General features: G+C 43.2%; 1 protein-coding gene and 2 long non-coding RNA genes across 10 annotated transcripts in view; 1 reads left to right on the top strand and 2 right to left on the bottom strand.

Moving 5' to 3' along the window:
- The window catches only part of Gm33464, a 21,959-nt gene extending 12,310 nt beyond the window's left edge, over positions 1 to 9,649 (top strand). Inside the window, exon 2 of the long non-coding RNA XR_380550.4 lies at positions 8,320 to 9,649. This is a non-coding gene — a long non-coding RNA (predicted gene, 33464). The remainder of the gene's footprint in view (positions 1 to 8,319) is intronic.
- Positions 1 to 16,442, bottom strand: part of Ank3 (ankyrin 3, epithelial) — a 493,951-nt gene that overhangs the window by 476,705 nt on the left and 804 nt on the right. The window lies entirely within an intron of this gene.
- Positions 1,970 to 16,442, bottom strand: Gm51806. The gene is made up of 2 exons (XR_003949008.1): positions 13,231 to 16,442; positions 1,970 to 13,183 (listed from the first exon to the last, which is right to left on the bottom strand). It is a non-coding gene; the product is annotated as a predicted gene, 51806 (long non-coding RNA).

The following is a 16,442-nucleotide window of genomic DNA, read 5'->3' as shown; positions in this document are numbered from 1 at the left end:
TAATCTCAATATGGGGGTAAGTAGTCAGAGGGCAGGCAGAGGCAGGACAACAAGTCTGAAGCCAGTTGTGACTGCACAGCAACCAGTCAGAGCGACACAGTGAGACCCTGTCTCTGTAAAATCAGAGAGCTAGGGACAGATCAGTGGTAGAGTCCTTGTCTGGGTGGCACAGGCTTTGTGTTCAGGCCCCAAGACCTCATGATAAGAACTCTACTCAACGGATACAGGCACATCAGACATCTCATTTCAATGTTTCAAGATGCATTTGGGAGAAGGTTTTTTTCCTTAAGAACACGCTTTTCTAATACTTAGTAAGATCTGCCATTTGCTTGCTATACTATTTTGAGACCCATAATATTCCTACAGAAAGTGCATGTGATGATATTTCAATACCATGACTCAATGTATTTATCACACGAGGCTCTTAAAAAATTTGGGGTGCGCCGGGCAGTGGTGGCGCATGCCTTTAATCCCGGCACTTGGGAGGCAGAGAAAGGTGGATTTCTGAGTTCGAGGCCAGCCTGGTCTACAGAGTGGGTTCCAGGACAGCCAGGGCTACACAGAAAAACCCTGTCTCAAAAACAAAAAACAAAACAAAACAAAACAAAAAAAAAACAAAAACATTTGGGATGCATGAATTTGAAGTGTAAATATAAACAGCGTCCACCTTGGGTTTCTCAACAAGAAACACACTTTTCAGTTGGACAGTTCTCTCATTTGAGAATACAATTTTAATTAAAAAAAATCCTTTAGAAGTAATGAGAAATAGTAAGAGAAAAAATTATAAAGTTTTTGTAACAAATACATGTAAAGCAAGACTCTCCAGAAAAAGACTCCTGTACAGAGTCTATATCGTAATTAAACACACTCTACTAGAATCAAATCCAGAGAATCTCCTGCTTTTGAATACACATAAATTGAAACGTTAAAATATCACTCAAAGAGGGAAGCTACATTGTGTTGTATCTGAAATTGAGACTGTTTTTCAATGGCTGGCCTGAATGAATATATGTGTCTTGTAACACATATCAAAACCAGCAAGGCCTCTCTCTGTGGTGTAACACTCGTTTTTTTCCAGTGGACGATAGAGTCATTTTTTACCTACTGTAGTTTTCATGAGGTAGAGAACCATTAAAAAGGAAAGGAAACAAACACTACCCCAGTCATCAGGTCTAGGATGCTGAGATCTTGGGGACAGCCCTTGGGTCCTAGGAAAAGAGCACAAACCCACAAGCAAATGTGTTTCTAACACTGTCTTCTGTCCATCCGCACCTCTGCATAGCAAGGTAGTTAATAATTACCTATTCGGATGTTAACCTTCTCCCTGTTACAATTAAGCATTCAGTGGCCTGTGATGGAAATTCCCAAGGAAGGTAACTCATCTGGTTTGGACTCCAAAAAGAATACTCCAAAAGGAGGGACTGGTAACTGTCCATCACACTAGGGATGGTTCAGAAAGCTTTTTGGAAAACTGCTAAAAGGCTTGCTCTTCCCCCGTACTAAATACGAAACAACTAACACTAGGGATACCTTAGGAGAACCTAGCACAGGCAGCAAATGTAACTGTTAGCCAGCACACTTGTGCTATCTATCACAAGCTGTTTCCCTCTGGAAGAAGTCTTAAGCCAGATGTGACAAGGCCCGCCATCTATCTCCTAGCCAGATGTCAGCATCTCCTCACTGGACCACTGTTAGTGATATCAGTTCCAAATTGTTCATTGGTTTGTATTGAGGGGTGTCATCTCAGGTCTGGCACTCGTGCACCAGGTACAAAGTCCTCCTCAGGCATTCCGCTGGAGCATGTTGCTTTGTTGTGATGCTCTGGGGTGTACCAGGTACTGTGTGCTAATATTCTGGCAAGGGCTCCTCTCTCCATTCATGCTGCACTAATATCTGGGTGTCCCCCACAGGCTCCCCCTTCTACTCACCTCTCTCTATGATAATCATAAACAGCAGCTTATGATTCTTCTTTCTTTTTTACCTGACAAACTTCCAAAAAAAAAAAAAAAAAGGTAAAATGACTGGAAGAGTGTTAAGATACTAAACCACGAACATAGCAGAAAGCACTCTATAGAAGCCTACTGGAGAAGAAAAGCTTGTCAACTGTCAAGCACCTGAAACTAGAATTATGACACAGCCAGCAATCTCCCATAAAGGATACTTATTTGAGAGAGACGGCAGGCATCTGAACAAGCCCATTCAGCAATGTACACTTCTTCTCTACGTACAACAGCGAGGAAGAAGAAAGGACTCACATAGCATCAATGGATGATTAGGTGGGTGAAATGTAGGTTACTTCTGCAGTAGATACAGTGAAGAGTTACTCACATGAACAAGGAGAAAATAACCAGGACAAAACATCCCAAAGGCAAGAAGCTGAACTCAAGACTGGTTTTATTCACATGACATATCCAGAAAGGGTAACACTATGGAGAAAGGACGCATAGTGCTGGTGGCTAGAGCCTGGGATGAAGGGAACCGGGCTCTGCTGTAGGCAAGTGTCAGGGAAAATGGTAGCCATAACTAGACAGTCATAGCTACACTTTGTGGTTGAAGTGAAGGTACCTAAGTCGATCAGGTTAAAATGGTGAAGACAGTGAATCTTATGCCATTTGTCACAATGAAAAAAGTCAGAATGGATATGAACAACACTCATATCATTCCCAAGGGGATATGATGGCTGACCTTCAGGTCAACTGGCCTGCACCTAGAATCACCAGAGTGTAACTGAAGAAAAGCCCACCTCAAAATGTAGGGAGAGATGCTCAGACTAGACAAAGCTAGGGGCAAGAGCAGGAGAGCGGGTAAGTACAAGCATTCACATCTCTACCTCTGCACATTCTTGTCCCCGTCCCTTATCACTTCCCACCCCAATGATGGATGATAGCCCTTAAAAACCAGAAGCCAGGATGAACCAGCCCTTCCCTCAGTCAATCTTTGCGCTCAGGAACTTTGTCATAGCAGTAAGTAGCTTATACCGGGGACTTCCATAACAGGACCTACTGTTTTCGTCACTAACTAGGGTCTTCTTCCTCTTCTTCTTCTTCTTGTTCTTGTTGTTGTTGTTGTTCTTCTTCTTCTTCTCCTCCTCCTCCTCCTCCTCCTCCTCTTCCTTCTTCTTCTTCTTCTTCTTCTTTTTTTTTTTTTTTTTTTTTTTTTGGTTTTTCGAGACAAGATTTCTCTGTATAGCCCTAAGCTGAAAATTCACCTGCCTCTGCCTCCCAAGTGTTGCAAGTGCTGGGACTAAAGGTGTGGCTTTTAGGTGTTCTTTGTACAACTACTTTAGGGCATATATTTTTAAATTCCAAGATGTTTCTTCCTGTTGTTCATAGATATAATCATAGAATGGTAACTGAAGTTCTTCTTGAAAGGTAGAAAGATTAGCAAACATCCCTTGTTTTCTTTGCACCTCGATGATAAAAATATCCAACTTCTAAGATGTGTTGGCACCTCTGTTAGAGACAATACAACACCAGGGATGTGAGATGGAAATATTCTTCAGTACTTCCATCCACAAGCACACTGTGGCATCTTAAATCCCACCTACACTGTAACTATAACAGCTCAAATCCCACCTATTATCGTAACATCTTAAATCCCACCAATTGCCCTACTTTTCTCAATCTCTTTGGAAGAAAATTGTCTCTAAAAATCGCAAGGGGCAGGAGGATCCAGTGAACTTACATGTGAGGTGTTAGAAAGTGAGGTTTCTGTCCAATGCCATCTAAATTCAATAAGAACTGTTCAGTTTTCTCAGACCTTAACTTATAGTCCCCGAATGGTGACAAAGTAATAGTACCTCCTTTAACAGTTTGAAATAGGCACCCCCACATGTGCCAGGTGCTCCTGGGGTTGGCAGAGGGTCACACGATTTGTAAATAAAGAAAGGGCAGTGGGGAATTACCCAGCGACTGATTTTCATCTCAGGTTCCACCGCCCTCCCTCTCTGTGCGGAGATTCCTGAGCAGGCGTGAAACCCAAGATCTGAGCACATCTTGCCTTGTATCCTTCCTTCTGACTAGTTAAATACAGTATGAAGACAGAAGGCCAAAGTCTTCATTATTCAACACTGAAGTGTAAAATTCACATCTAGGACTAATTTACCAATTATTCTAAATCAGACACATATGACCAAAAGTCAATGCCATGCAAATATCTAATACTCTCTCTGCCAATTTTGATGATTATACAACTTGATGTCTTAGAAATGTGTCCCCACATCAGATTTTTCTCTCGAGATAACTGTAAATACACAGCTTTCTAAAACAATTTAAAAAGTTTTTTTTTAAAGAGATTGGAAGATAAATTTCTGATTTGTTTTGTTTTGGTATGGTTTTTTTGTTGTTGTTGTTGTTTTGTTTTTCGAGACAGGGTTTCTCTGTGTAGCCCTGGCTGTCCTAGAACTCACTCTGTAAACCAGACTGGCCTGGAACTCAGAAATCCACCTGCCTCTGCCTCCCAAGTGCTGGGATTAAAGGCGTGCACCACTACTGCCCGGCTTCTGATTTTCTTATAAAGGAGGAAAGAAGCCAATGGAGCAAATTTATGTTACCATAGTAGAACAAGCCATTCTGATTTATAGAGAAAACAAGATGGGGAGCTTATTAAAGTGGAAAGGGGGGCTGAGAAGCTGGCTCAGGACTTAAAGCATGCTGTACAAACAAGTGAGCCAGAGTTCAGATCAGTAGAACTCAAACAAAAGCTGAGTAGTAGCCTGCCTGTAATTTTAGCCTCAAAAGGCAGAGGCAGGGAATCCGCTAGCAAGCCAACTAGGGAAGCTAGCCATATCTTTGAGCTCTGGGTTTGATTGAGAAGCCCTGCCTCAAAGAATACAGTAGAAAAGCCATTCAGGAAGCCCCCTGTTGCCAACCTCAGGACTTCACAGAGAAAAACATGCATGCAGACAGACACATCACACACATGCTCATGAGAAGGAGAAAATGGTAGAAAGGCTCAATGAATAAACAAAAGGGTCTCATTTGGGATGAGAAGTTAAAAGTGTAGCCTCCATTCCTTCTAGACATACTTCTAACAGTGATGCCAAGATCTACCCTTTGCGCTGCCTACTTCTACCTGAGAACTAAGGGAGAAGTTTGCCATTAACCGCCCACCCCCCCCCCCACCCCCTGCCCGGGGCGGGAAGGGAAGTAACTCCATTTCACAGACACACAGGCTTGGAAAATTCCTGTAATGTGACTGTCCTTGAACAGTGACGACCTGGAGACTTAAGAATTAAAGCTCGGGCGTGTGAGTCTATCCTCTGCTCCTTCTAGCACAACATTCAGAGACGATGGGCTCTCAGCACAACCTCTGCTTCACAGACGTTCCGATGAGTCTTCACCTTGAAGGTGAAGAGCTTCAAAGGTGGCAGATAAATATAATCATTACAGTGCATCTGTTTTCCAAAAACAAACAAACAAACAAACAAGAAAAATTCCTAAATAAGCCTATAAGCCACTTACATAGGATATCTGAAATCAAAAGCTTTGTCATCAGGTGGCCTAGTGAGTAGAAATCTGTCAGAGACTAAACAACTAAGATTAACATTCTGTAGTTCTCACACCAATGACGTAGACGACACTATACTCCCAGCTGTGTTCAAGAGATACCCTAAAACAGGCAGATTCTGTTAACAGTGACAATTTCTCAGTTAAGGACTGGTGCGCTAATGAAGGATGCCAGTGTATTTAAAACGCATTGACATGCCTGGAGTTAACAACAGTCACCTTTCTCAAGACTTCCCGATGGCTGGAGTCCTAAAACTTGGTACTGCTCTTCTAGCTCCATAAACGTTGTTTAATTTTTTTCTAACTTAATGACACAGAGAACAGTTGTAGATATGAGCTTTGCTCAGTGGGTCAGAACAGGGAACTTCAAATATCTGTAGCCAAGCTGTTTCCTCCGCCTCCCCGTTAGTGACAAACAGCAGATTGAGAGACATAATCCAACTGGTAGCAAGAGGCGATCCGTTTCATTTCTAATCAACATCTTTGAAAAGAAGTAGCATAGGAACTGGGAAGTAAGAGCTGCAGAGCTTTTGCTTTTTAGAAAAAAACCTTGATGCTGTTGGGAAATATTGATTTGGATGCACTTATTGGGTTCACTTACCTACCTGTAATTACACACAAAATCTCTCCCACAAATATTAAGATGACCATGGCTCAATGCCCATGTTTTTGCTGCCCTCTTTACAGGAAAGAGGAGTGGCCAAAAGAAAATGGTAAGAGCCCAGAGAGCTTTCCACTTTGTAAAATGCCAATTATTTAGTGCTGAAATCACTGCGCACAAAGAATAAAGAAATTTGCATTATGCAAATAAGGGAGCGGGGATTAGGCAACACTCTCAGGCAAATGACACAGAATCCAAGCTTCTCCTCAAAGCATCACTTTGGTTTGCTTCAACTGCTTAACTTTTCATTAAACACAAGCAAAATGCTTGTGTTAAATATGACAAAGATGCCCTGAGCAGGGACACTCATGACCTATAGCAGTGAAAATTCCAGAAGCTATATATCCACCCTTTGAGAAAGCAACCATGAATAAGCATCATCGCAGGGTCTCAGTTTCTGGTGTGTGTACTTATTTTCGTTTTGGTTTTACTGAGTAGACTCCACTCCAAGAGCAAATTAATTGCGAAGTGGAGGCCTGAGGACTATGAGTTTCTGCAGGGAAGTCCCTGCTGCACTTGGCCTATGGTGGCGAACAGTGAGTAGAAAAGAAGGACGCAAAGCACCAAGGTAAAGGACCGCCATCCAAGCATCCATCAGAAGCTCATGGGACGCTCTCCTACTCAGGTGTCAGGTATCCCCAACTGACGCCTGGAAATAGTTGGCTTTGCCTTCCAAATCCTGATGATCCCGCTTAAACCCCAAGAGGAAGAAATTAATTTTTTCACGGTAGGAAGAAATCCTCAGGTTCTCGCCAACAGGGAGAGTCACGGAGGTTGAGTGCTATCCTTCCTCCAAATATCATAGTCTTTTCAAGCACTCCCTTCCTCTTGACATGTCATCTGTTGACAAGTGGCCAACTTCCTCTGGTGATGGGGCTCATGCAACCATTCAAGGGCACCTTCTCAATTAGGTCTTTCTTAAGCTACACCAACGAACTAAGTTGTCCCTTCTGTGAGCGCCAATCTTGTTCCCTTTTTAGCAGTTGATGCTGTCTTCTGTGTATGTTCATGTGTATAGGTGTACATGTGATCATGTGTGTACAGGTATGTATATGTGTGTGCATGCATGTGATGGACTGTGTATGTGTCGGTCAGAGGTCAACCTTGGATGTTACTCCTTGGGTGTTATCTACACACACCTCTTTTTTTTGTAAAAAGAGGGTCTCTCAATGGCCAGAAAGGCTGGCTAGCAAAACCTGGGACCCAGCTGTCACCCTTTCCCCGTGATGAAATTATAGCCATAAAAACCACATCCAGGTTGTTAAATAGGTTCTAGTCATCCAATTTAGGTCCTCTTGGTTGTGCTACCAACATTTCACCAATGAGCCATTTCCCCAGGCCCTCATCTTTGTAAATTGGCTTATCACTAGTTGTCTAATTTGTATGTTCATTTCCTGTCGTTCCCACTATGTGTTCCTTATACCTAGCATAGTAATTTACTTGAAGAATAATTGTTGAGAGTGGTTAGCACAAAGGCGAACCAAACAATACACTAGGTCTACCAAAGAGCTTCTCACTGTGAGACCTTATTTAAGACCTGCACAGTGGAAACAGCACACAAACAGCTTTCGGGTGTCTGAGTTAAGACAAGCCAGCTGAAAGTAAAGCACAGAGCTGTCCACCACAGGAGCCTGTTCACATACGTTCTGAGCTTCATGTTAGATTCGCCTCTTGTGCTTAAAGGTCATTGATGACTCAGAGTTTTGCTTTCCCTTAGAATACCACTAAGGTGGCCCTGTCCATTGGCATCTGTCAAGACATAATGAACGCAACTTACAGCAGTGTGCCTTGTTCATGTTATTCCTCCGAAATGGGAGGTCCCCCTGGGTTTCAATGGCTGCATTGGCAAATTAATAGAGAAACAAGGAATGGAATGAAACTTGCAGATGTGGCGTCCTTAACAGAGCCACAGAATGTCACCTCCTCACTGATGTCTCATACCAAGAAACACAGAATAAAAACTAGAAAAAAAAAATCAAGTTGTGTGAAAAACAGGAAACTTCATCTAAACCATAACAGAAAATGCCATTATGTATAGTAATTATGGGAAATTAATTAACCTGCAATTGATTAACATTATTTTTTGGCAATTATGTCCAATGATTCAGTCAAACAGTAACTTCCTCTGAAAGTCTGCATCTTTTCTTTCAGGAAATATGTATCAAGTTATGTAGGATGACCTCAAGAAATGGCAATGAATAAAAAAAAAATTGTGAGAAATCTCAAAACCTTGGCCGGCAAGATGGCTCAGTGTCTACAAACAATTGCTGCTCAAGTCTGATGGCCTGAGATGGGGGCCCCAGAGCTCACGGAAACACCAAAGAGGAGGCAGACATCTATAATCAAGCACTGCTATAGGAAGATCGGAGACAGGGACAGGAGAATCATCCAGAAGGTCGTGGGCCAGCCTGGAGTCCATGAACTGGCAGAAACAAGAGAGACCCTACTTCAAAAGGAGCTAGAGGAGAAAGCCAACTCTCAAAGGCTACCCTCTGACCTCCACATGTGCATGCTGTGCGACACATGCACCAGGAAAAAAAATATGTGTGGGCACGTATTCGTGCACACAGACATAGACACACACAGACACACACACACCAATATTTTCAAATAAAAAAAAAAGAAAGAAACTCAGAATGGTACTTAGGATAATTTTTCTTACTATTAGCATTTTATTATCATGAAAAGGCCAAACTTTATAATATCATCTTCACAACTGACCCATCCAAATGTTCAGACTTATTATCAAGCAAAAAACAGTCTATTAGAACATTTGCAGGGGCAAAAATAAAAGTTCCTATAAGAGTGAATTCAGTTGCTTCATGGCCCTCTGACATGGTGTCTGGTACCAGAGTACAACTTTGTTGGCATGTACCAAGGAAACAACCACACTAGTTTGTTACCTGTCCCACGTCCAGAGCTCTATAGAGCTCCACTACACACTCACTGAAGCACTTGCAAGCTCTTGAGTACAGAGCTTTTCAGATCTTTAGCGAGGACATGCAGATAGTATACACGTCCCCAGACATGTCTTAGCGCAGCATAAGCAAAATATTTCCACAGGAAAACACACAAGTATTCACACTATGTAGGATAAACATGGACTATAAATAGCTTCACATAAGGTCAGATTGGGTTTTGCTACTAAATGAGTTCAGGTCAGGTCAGAATTTGCTACCAAGTTCAAGGAAAAGAAATTCCTTTCTGCCTTCTGGCTTTTCCAGATGTGGAGAAGCACCTGTGAGCCTGCACTGCACCAGGCTGCACTTTAAAGCCTATACACATTCTCTTCCCCCAAGCTTCTATGCATGAAATAACCTATGCAAAGTGTCTTCTGTTTTCTTTTTTAAAATTAATAAGAAAAAATCTCCAGAGGGGGAAAACACTCACTTCAGTTTTGGATTTTGAAAAAGGTAGTGACTATGCTGAGGACGTAATATTTTGTAAAATTCTGTAAGTAAAAAAAAAAAAAAAAACTATAGACAAAGAGAACATAGATACCTATGTACCCAGAAAGATCGCTCTCTAGGTGAAAGCACTTGTTGTAGATGTCTGGAAATCGGACTTGAATTCTGAGAATCTACAAAAAGGTAGAAAGAGAGAACCAAGCCCACCAAGTGCCCTTTGACCTCCCACGATTGCTTTGGCACATGGGCCCTTCCCCATTGGGTCCACCCCATCCCACCTTACATGGGATGAGGATCAAGTAAAATAAACAAACTCAAATGTTAAGTTCAACACAATACGGGCATAAATCAAAGACCGGAAGAAAAGGAGTCCAAATGCCTGCTTCGCGGATATGGGCTGGTAAGACACAGAATCATCTTTAGTGTTTATTAACCGTGGCATTATCGGCATTTGTCAAGGTAAGATGAACAAAGGTTACTAGGAAGTGAACAACAACAAAAAATTAAAACAATAAAAGTAAAAACCATCGTCAGGAGTGCACATGGCTAAGTAGAAGGGCCATGAATAGTTCTTCCGGTAAATGGAACATCTCTTCCCGTGGATGGAACACTTCTTCCATGGATGGAACATTTCTTCCCGTGGATGGAACGTCTCTTCCGGTGGATGGAACATTTCTTCCGTGGATGGGACATCTCTTCTGGTGGAGGGAATGCCTCTTCCGGTAGATGGAACTTCTCTAATGGTGATGGAACGCCTCTTCCGGCGCATGTACCACCTCTTCCAGCTGATGATAGATACCTGGTCCCTGCAGTCCAACAAAAGCACTGAACCCCAGATTGAGCTCAGCAAGCCGTTTCTCAAATCACCACTGTCACCAAACAAAAGCCTTTCAGAGGTGACTCGTCCAACAAGGAACAGAGAATAAACCCCAACACAGGGGGGGGTGGAAGTGAAAGTTCAATGCAACTGCTCAGGGCATGGCGGTCCCCCTACTCTCAGTAAACAGCATAGAGCCTTCCGGACACATGACCACAGGCCTGCAGCAGAAACTCCATAATGCTAGCGCCATTAACAACATGGGAAGTTCATGACACGGACACTCTCCGCCTTCCTCCAAAAGGGCATTGGCATTTGAGCACATAGTTGGGTCTCATCAGAGAAGAAAGAAACATACCTCTCACAGATAATGTATTCAGCTGGTTGCAATCGGGGAAATAAAGAGTGAGGGAAGGGGTAGAGGGAGCCATAAAAAACTTAAATACAGCAAGTTACATGGTGTTCACAGAATGGAAAAGTAACTGAACTAAAAGAATGAGAAATCCCGTTCTGAAGTTCCATAAAAAACAAACCCACTCACTGGAATGGCCTTTATTAGCTCACAGAACTGTAACTATGTACTTGTTTTTCTCTAATTTGACATAGAAATCAATAAAACACTCAAATGGGGGCTGGAGAAGTGGTTAAGAGCACTGATTGCTCCTCCGAAGGTCCTGAGTTCAAATCCCAGCAACCACGTGGTGGCTCACAACCATCCGTAATGAGATCTGATGCCCTCTTCTGGGGTGTCTGAAGACAGCCTCAGTGTACTTACATATAATAAATAAATACATAGATAAATAGATAAATAAATAAATAAATATTTGGGCTGGAGAGAGAAGAGCAGGAGAGAGAAGAAAAAGTTTTTGATGATAGCTACAGTGTACTTATATATAATAAATAAATCTTTAAAAAAAAACACTCAAAGAACCATTCCTAAGTCACCGACAGTGGACAGCATGGCCCAAGTCCAATGAGATGTGGAATATCAATAAACAGAGCCATGGGCTGGAGAGATGGCTCAGTGGTTAAGAGCACTGACTGCTATTCCAAAGGTCCTGAGTTCAAATCCCAGCAACCACATGGTGGCTCACAACCATCCATAATGAGATTCGACACCCTCTTCTGGTGTGTATGAAGACAACTACAGTGTACTTATTTATAATGATAAATAAATCTAAAAGAAAGAAAGAAAGAAAGAGAGAGAGAGAGAGAGAGACAGAGCCATGTGCTAAATGAGAGACTTTGTCTTGGTTAGTGTCTATTGCTTCGATAAAACACCACAACCAAAAAGCAAGTTGGGGAAAAAATGGTTTATTTAGCTTACACTTCATATCACTGTTCATCATTGAAGGAAGAGTCAGGGCAGGAACTCAAACAGGGCAGGAACCTGGAAGTAGAAGCTGATGCAGAGGCCATGGAGGGGCACTGCTCATTGGATTGCTCCCCATGGCTTATTCAGCCTGCTTTCTTATAGGACTCAAGACAACCAGCCCAAGAATGGCACCACCTACAATGGGCTGGGCCCTCACCCTTTGATCACTAATTAAGAAAATGCCCTATGGCTGGATCTTAAGGAGGCATTTTCTCTATTGAGATTCCCTCTGTTCGGATGACTCTGGTTTGTGTGCCAAGTTGACAAAAGATTAGACAGTGCAGACCTGGTTGGGGTATCTAACCAAAATAACGGTTTCCCTGCTTTTAGACTATAGCCTAAGTTTCATCCCAAGAATCCACATTAAAAACAAAAACGAACAAAGAGTCATGTGTGCTCTCCTTTCTGCCACTGTCATACCTGGCCACAATCCATCCCTGGGATCCTTCTCCCAAACACATAAGCTAAGGCTTAGATCCCTAAGGACACCAGGACTTTCCAAACCTTTCCTTGCCTTGCATTGTCTCTGGAAGGTTCTTACCACATTCATTTAGGAAACATGCAATTTCCTAAGACCTATCCAGACTAGTCCTTTCTCCTTTCCCATCTCTCCTTTCCTAACCTCCTCCCCCAACTAGAATTTGCTACTCCACCTTTCTGCCTCCAGACAACCTGTATCCACTTGTCTTTGGCACCCATAATACCTGCCCTCATCTCTACTCCGGACCACATCTGCTCAGTGAAGCACGTGTGAACAGACAGAACATCATCACCATTGTGTGTCCTGTGACACGGACCTAAGTAAGGCTGGAACCCTGATCAAACATTTCCACGTGGGTGCTGTTGTGGACTGAATTTCATCCCATCTACTACCCAAATTGTGGAAATAGAGTTCTCAAGAGATGGCTGTAGTTAAATGTGATCACGAGGTGATATCGTGGACCAGCACTACTGCTGGTCTTATTATAGAGGAAGACAGGGGGCTAGCCAGGGACATAGCCTTAGGGAGAGGGTGAGTGAGCAGCCTAAGAAGTCTGCAGGTTGGAAAGATTCAGAAGTTGACTGAATGGCACCTGGCCTCAGATTTCCAGCAGAGAGACCCCTGAGAGGGTAAAGTTCATCAAAGCCATGCTACATGGATGCTCTTTTATTACGTCACCCTGCACAGTGGCCTACAGGAATACCCAGAAAGCACAGTCATGAAATGTCACTTTGTGCATCCTCCCTGTGGTGGCTTGGTTCAACCAAACCAGCCTGGCATTTTTTTACAGTAAGGCAGAAAGAATGCTTGCCTGGCGGGCATTTCCTCTCCCAGGCAAGCCTGAAATCCCCCCCATGGAGATGGCTTAGTTGCTGTCATTCAATCACTCTAGAAAATATGATCCCGTCGATGATCTTTTCTTCTGCTTCTCGAACCTCTGATTGCTATGCTATCTGACTGATCTTTTCTTCTGCTTCTCGACCTCTGATTGCTATGCTATCTGACTGATCTTTTCTTCTGCTTCTCGACCTCTGTTTGCTATGCTATCTGACTGATCTTTTCTTCTGCTTCTCGAACCTCTGATTGCTATGCTATCTGACTGTTCTTCCTGCAAGACTTGCCCAGTTACAAGCAGGAGAAGATGAGCACGTGGGGCTCCTGGGTATTAGTAAACTCTTCTTCTCTTACTAGAAGAAGGAGAGATAAAGATCTTGGGTAAACAGTACATATGTATGCGCGCACACACACACACACCCTCTTCAAGGTCAACAGAATACAGGCATTATTAGTGAAAGGAATTGTCTTTATTAGATAATTTATTATTAGAGAACGGAAATAATTGATTGGCTCTGTTACACTGGTGTTGCCTTCTCGCTATTAAAAACACCTCCATGAGACAGTGTGAATCCAAATGTCCTAAGCTTGCTGACTGAGCTGAACACCATCCACAGCAGCACAAAATCTTCACAGCCATTTTGCCATGTACTTCCCTCTATACACAGATGTAACTTCATCCACAGACGGGTTTAATATAAAATGGAGGCCCATGTAACAGCATCCTTGAGTACTGAAAGGGTTTGGGAGGAGGTTGGGCAACACCACAGAGAGGGTGGGGTGAACGGCTCATCTGAGATGTTGCATGTGGCCACACCCACCGCTACTGCAGTGCAGGTCACTTGGGCCACTCAGACGCCTCCTGAGCTACTCCTGAGCTCTGATTTAAAAGCCAAACATAATTTCTTTTCTTTTTTTTAAAGTATATTCCATTTCATTCTCAACCACCTAGTTTAAAATTAATGCATATTCTCTTAAACATGTAAATATTTGCTGATTTAAAGAGACGATTCACTTTCAAACCAATAGTGAAAGATAATCTCTCTGAGCTGGAAAATATGAGACAAGGTTTCCTAACGGAAGAGCTGTTTGGTTTTTTTTTTTTTTTTTTTTTGTGGCTCTTCTAAACTCCTAGAGAGAAGTTACTTATTTAGCGCCAACTGCATACCAAGCGGCTGTGATGAACATCAGAGAGTCCATGTGCCTAAGAACACCGGACTCTAACACTAACTTGAATGCAGTGGCAGAAGAGGGGGGTGGACCATTCCCCAAGGGCCTGCTCTCTGCATACCAAGGTGAATCAAGGGATGGGACACTTGACCTTCAAGGATGCAAGGGATAACACTAAACCACTCGATACTGAAAGGCTCTCTTGGTGTCAAAGATAGGTGTGAGAAGAAAATGGTTTAGCTTGGGGGTGGGGGTGGATGCTGGTAAGAACTCCACTGTCCTTCACAGGAATGAAAGACAAAACATTGGCACAAGGGTGCAGTATTTTGAAGGACTGGAGTCTGGTGGTCTGGAATTTGGAGTCCACTGAGCCACAACACAGACTTTAGAAGTGGGGGGGGGGGGGGCAACGGAGGCTTTAGTCAAGAACATGGAGGCAGCAGGCAGGACACTGTGGCATCGAATGGGAAGGGCTCATGGCTGTCTAATGCATTGTGCGCTGCACCACACAGAATCACCTCATGGGAGACATGAGATAATGCCGGAAAAAAAATTTCAAGGGGAAGGGGGGAGAAAAAAAAAAAAAAGAATCAGGTCCAAAGAGTCCACGTGATTTACAGCCACCCCAAGACGCTGTTCATTTTCATCTAGATTGGGCTGTCAGGCTTCATGTGTCCGCCTGGGTTCTCTGTGACACTCTGTGTTCAGAATCGTGGTGGAGCCTGTCAGGCACTTAAGGGGATCAGCTCAGAAACATGAGCAGAGCTGACAGTTTGCCTTGAGAAAGGCCACCCCTCGGCTAGGCATTAAGCAAATCATTTGTGCTGTGCAGCTGCGACCCGCTCCCTGGGGAAATCACACTCGCACCTTTTCTGATACCGTCAAGCCCTGTGGAGCCAAGGTCCAAGAGGGGAGAGCTGACTTCAAACCAATCTGTACAGCTTCACTTGGTAGGGTGTTGAACGGCTGCCCAAGAATGTTGGCATGTCCCCGAACATGCCTCAGCTGAGCCTGCTGGTAGCAGCTCCATTAAAGTATGTCTTATTCAGAGGAACCTTTTTCATAAATAGTAAGTAGGCTATGAGCATTTTTTGAAATGCTTGATCGATTCAAGCAAGGGTTGCAATCTTTCATGTTCTCTACTATACCCAATCATTCCCTGGGCGTCCACTGGCTGAGCATACATCACATTGGGAGGCAAGGAATCATTTTAAAGAGACATCAGCAGATATATCAGACCTGGGCATTAAAGCATAAAAATCTAAGAATTCGAACTGAAGACGCAGAGAGCCCATCACCCATCCTCCTTCAACAAGCCATGAGCTACAGTCCTGTTTCAAGGGACCTGTTTTTCTTTGTTCCAGATGTATCTAGCCTTGCCTCTGGTGGCACACCTTAAATCTGAGACAGTTTATGAGCCACAGTGGGTTAAAAAAAAAATCACAGTCCCGCATCTGAGAATCACCTTTCTTTCCCATTTCAAAATGAACAGAAAAGTTCAGGGCACATCTTAGGATGACACGCACATTCGTGACACCCAGAATGAATCTACAGGTTTGCTGCAATCCTCTGCCGCTCTTTTGACAAAACCTCAAACCGCGTGGAAAGCAGAATGAATCCCATGAACTGAATGGATCCTGGAGACATATGGCTGACAGGCAGCTGGGCTGAATGCAGACCCGAGATTTATCCGCCATCAAAGGAATCGATAATTAAAATGGAGCTCACCTCCATGCTGGGTTTTTTTTTTAAAGTCTAACTACAGGTTTCCCCAAGTTTGCCTAAAATATATATTAAAGCTTAGCATCCATAACATAAGAATATTCATTAGTAATTGTACCCTACCGATCACAAGCATGGGGAAAATTCAAAAGGTAGGGGAAACACACCCACTCACATAATTAGGACATATGTTTACTTAATGTTCCTTTCATTGCTATTAGAGGGAACACTAGCTCAGCAAATCCAAATCACAATGTTTTAACTGTTTCAATATTGTAGCCATAGACCCCAGTCGAGGTGTTTGCCAGCAACCCAGAACACACCCCATTAACAGGGGAGAAAAAAACAAAAGCAATTCTTGCTTCTAGTGGCTTCTTTCTCGGGCTAAAGACAGCTCTCTGGAAAAGGCAGCCTCCAGATCACCTCCCGGGAGCCGGGAGAACAATGAAGAACGTGTTGATCCTGCCT

This window comes from Mus musculus, chromosome 10 (genome assembly GCF_000001635.26).
Source record: "Mus musculus strain C57BL/6J chromosome 10, GRCm38.p6 C57BL/6J".
NCBI lineage: Eukaryota > Metazoa > Chordata > Mammalia > Rodentia > Muridae > Mus > Mus musculus.
This window is presented reverse-complemented; position numbering and strand designations above follow the sequence as displayed.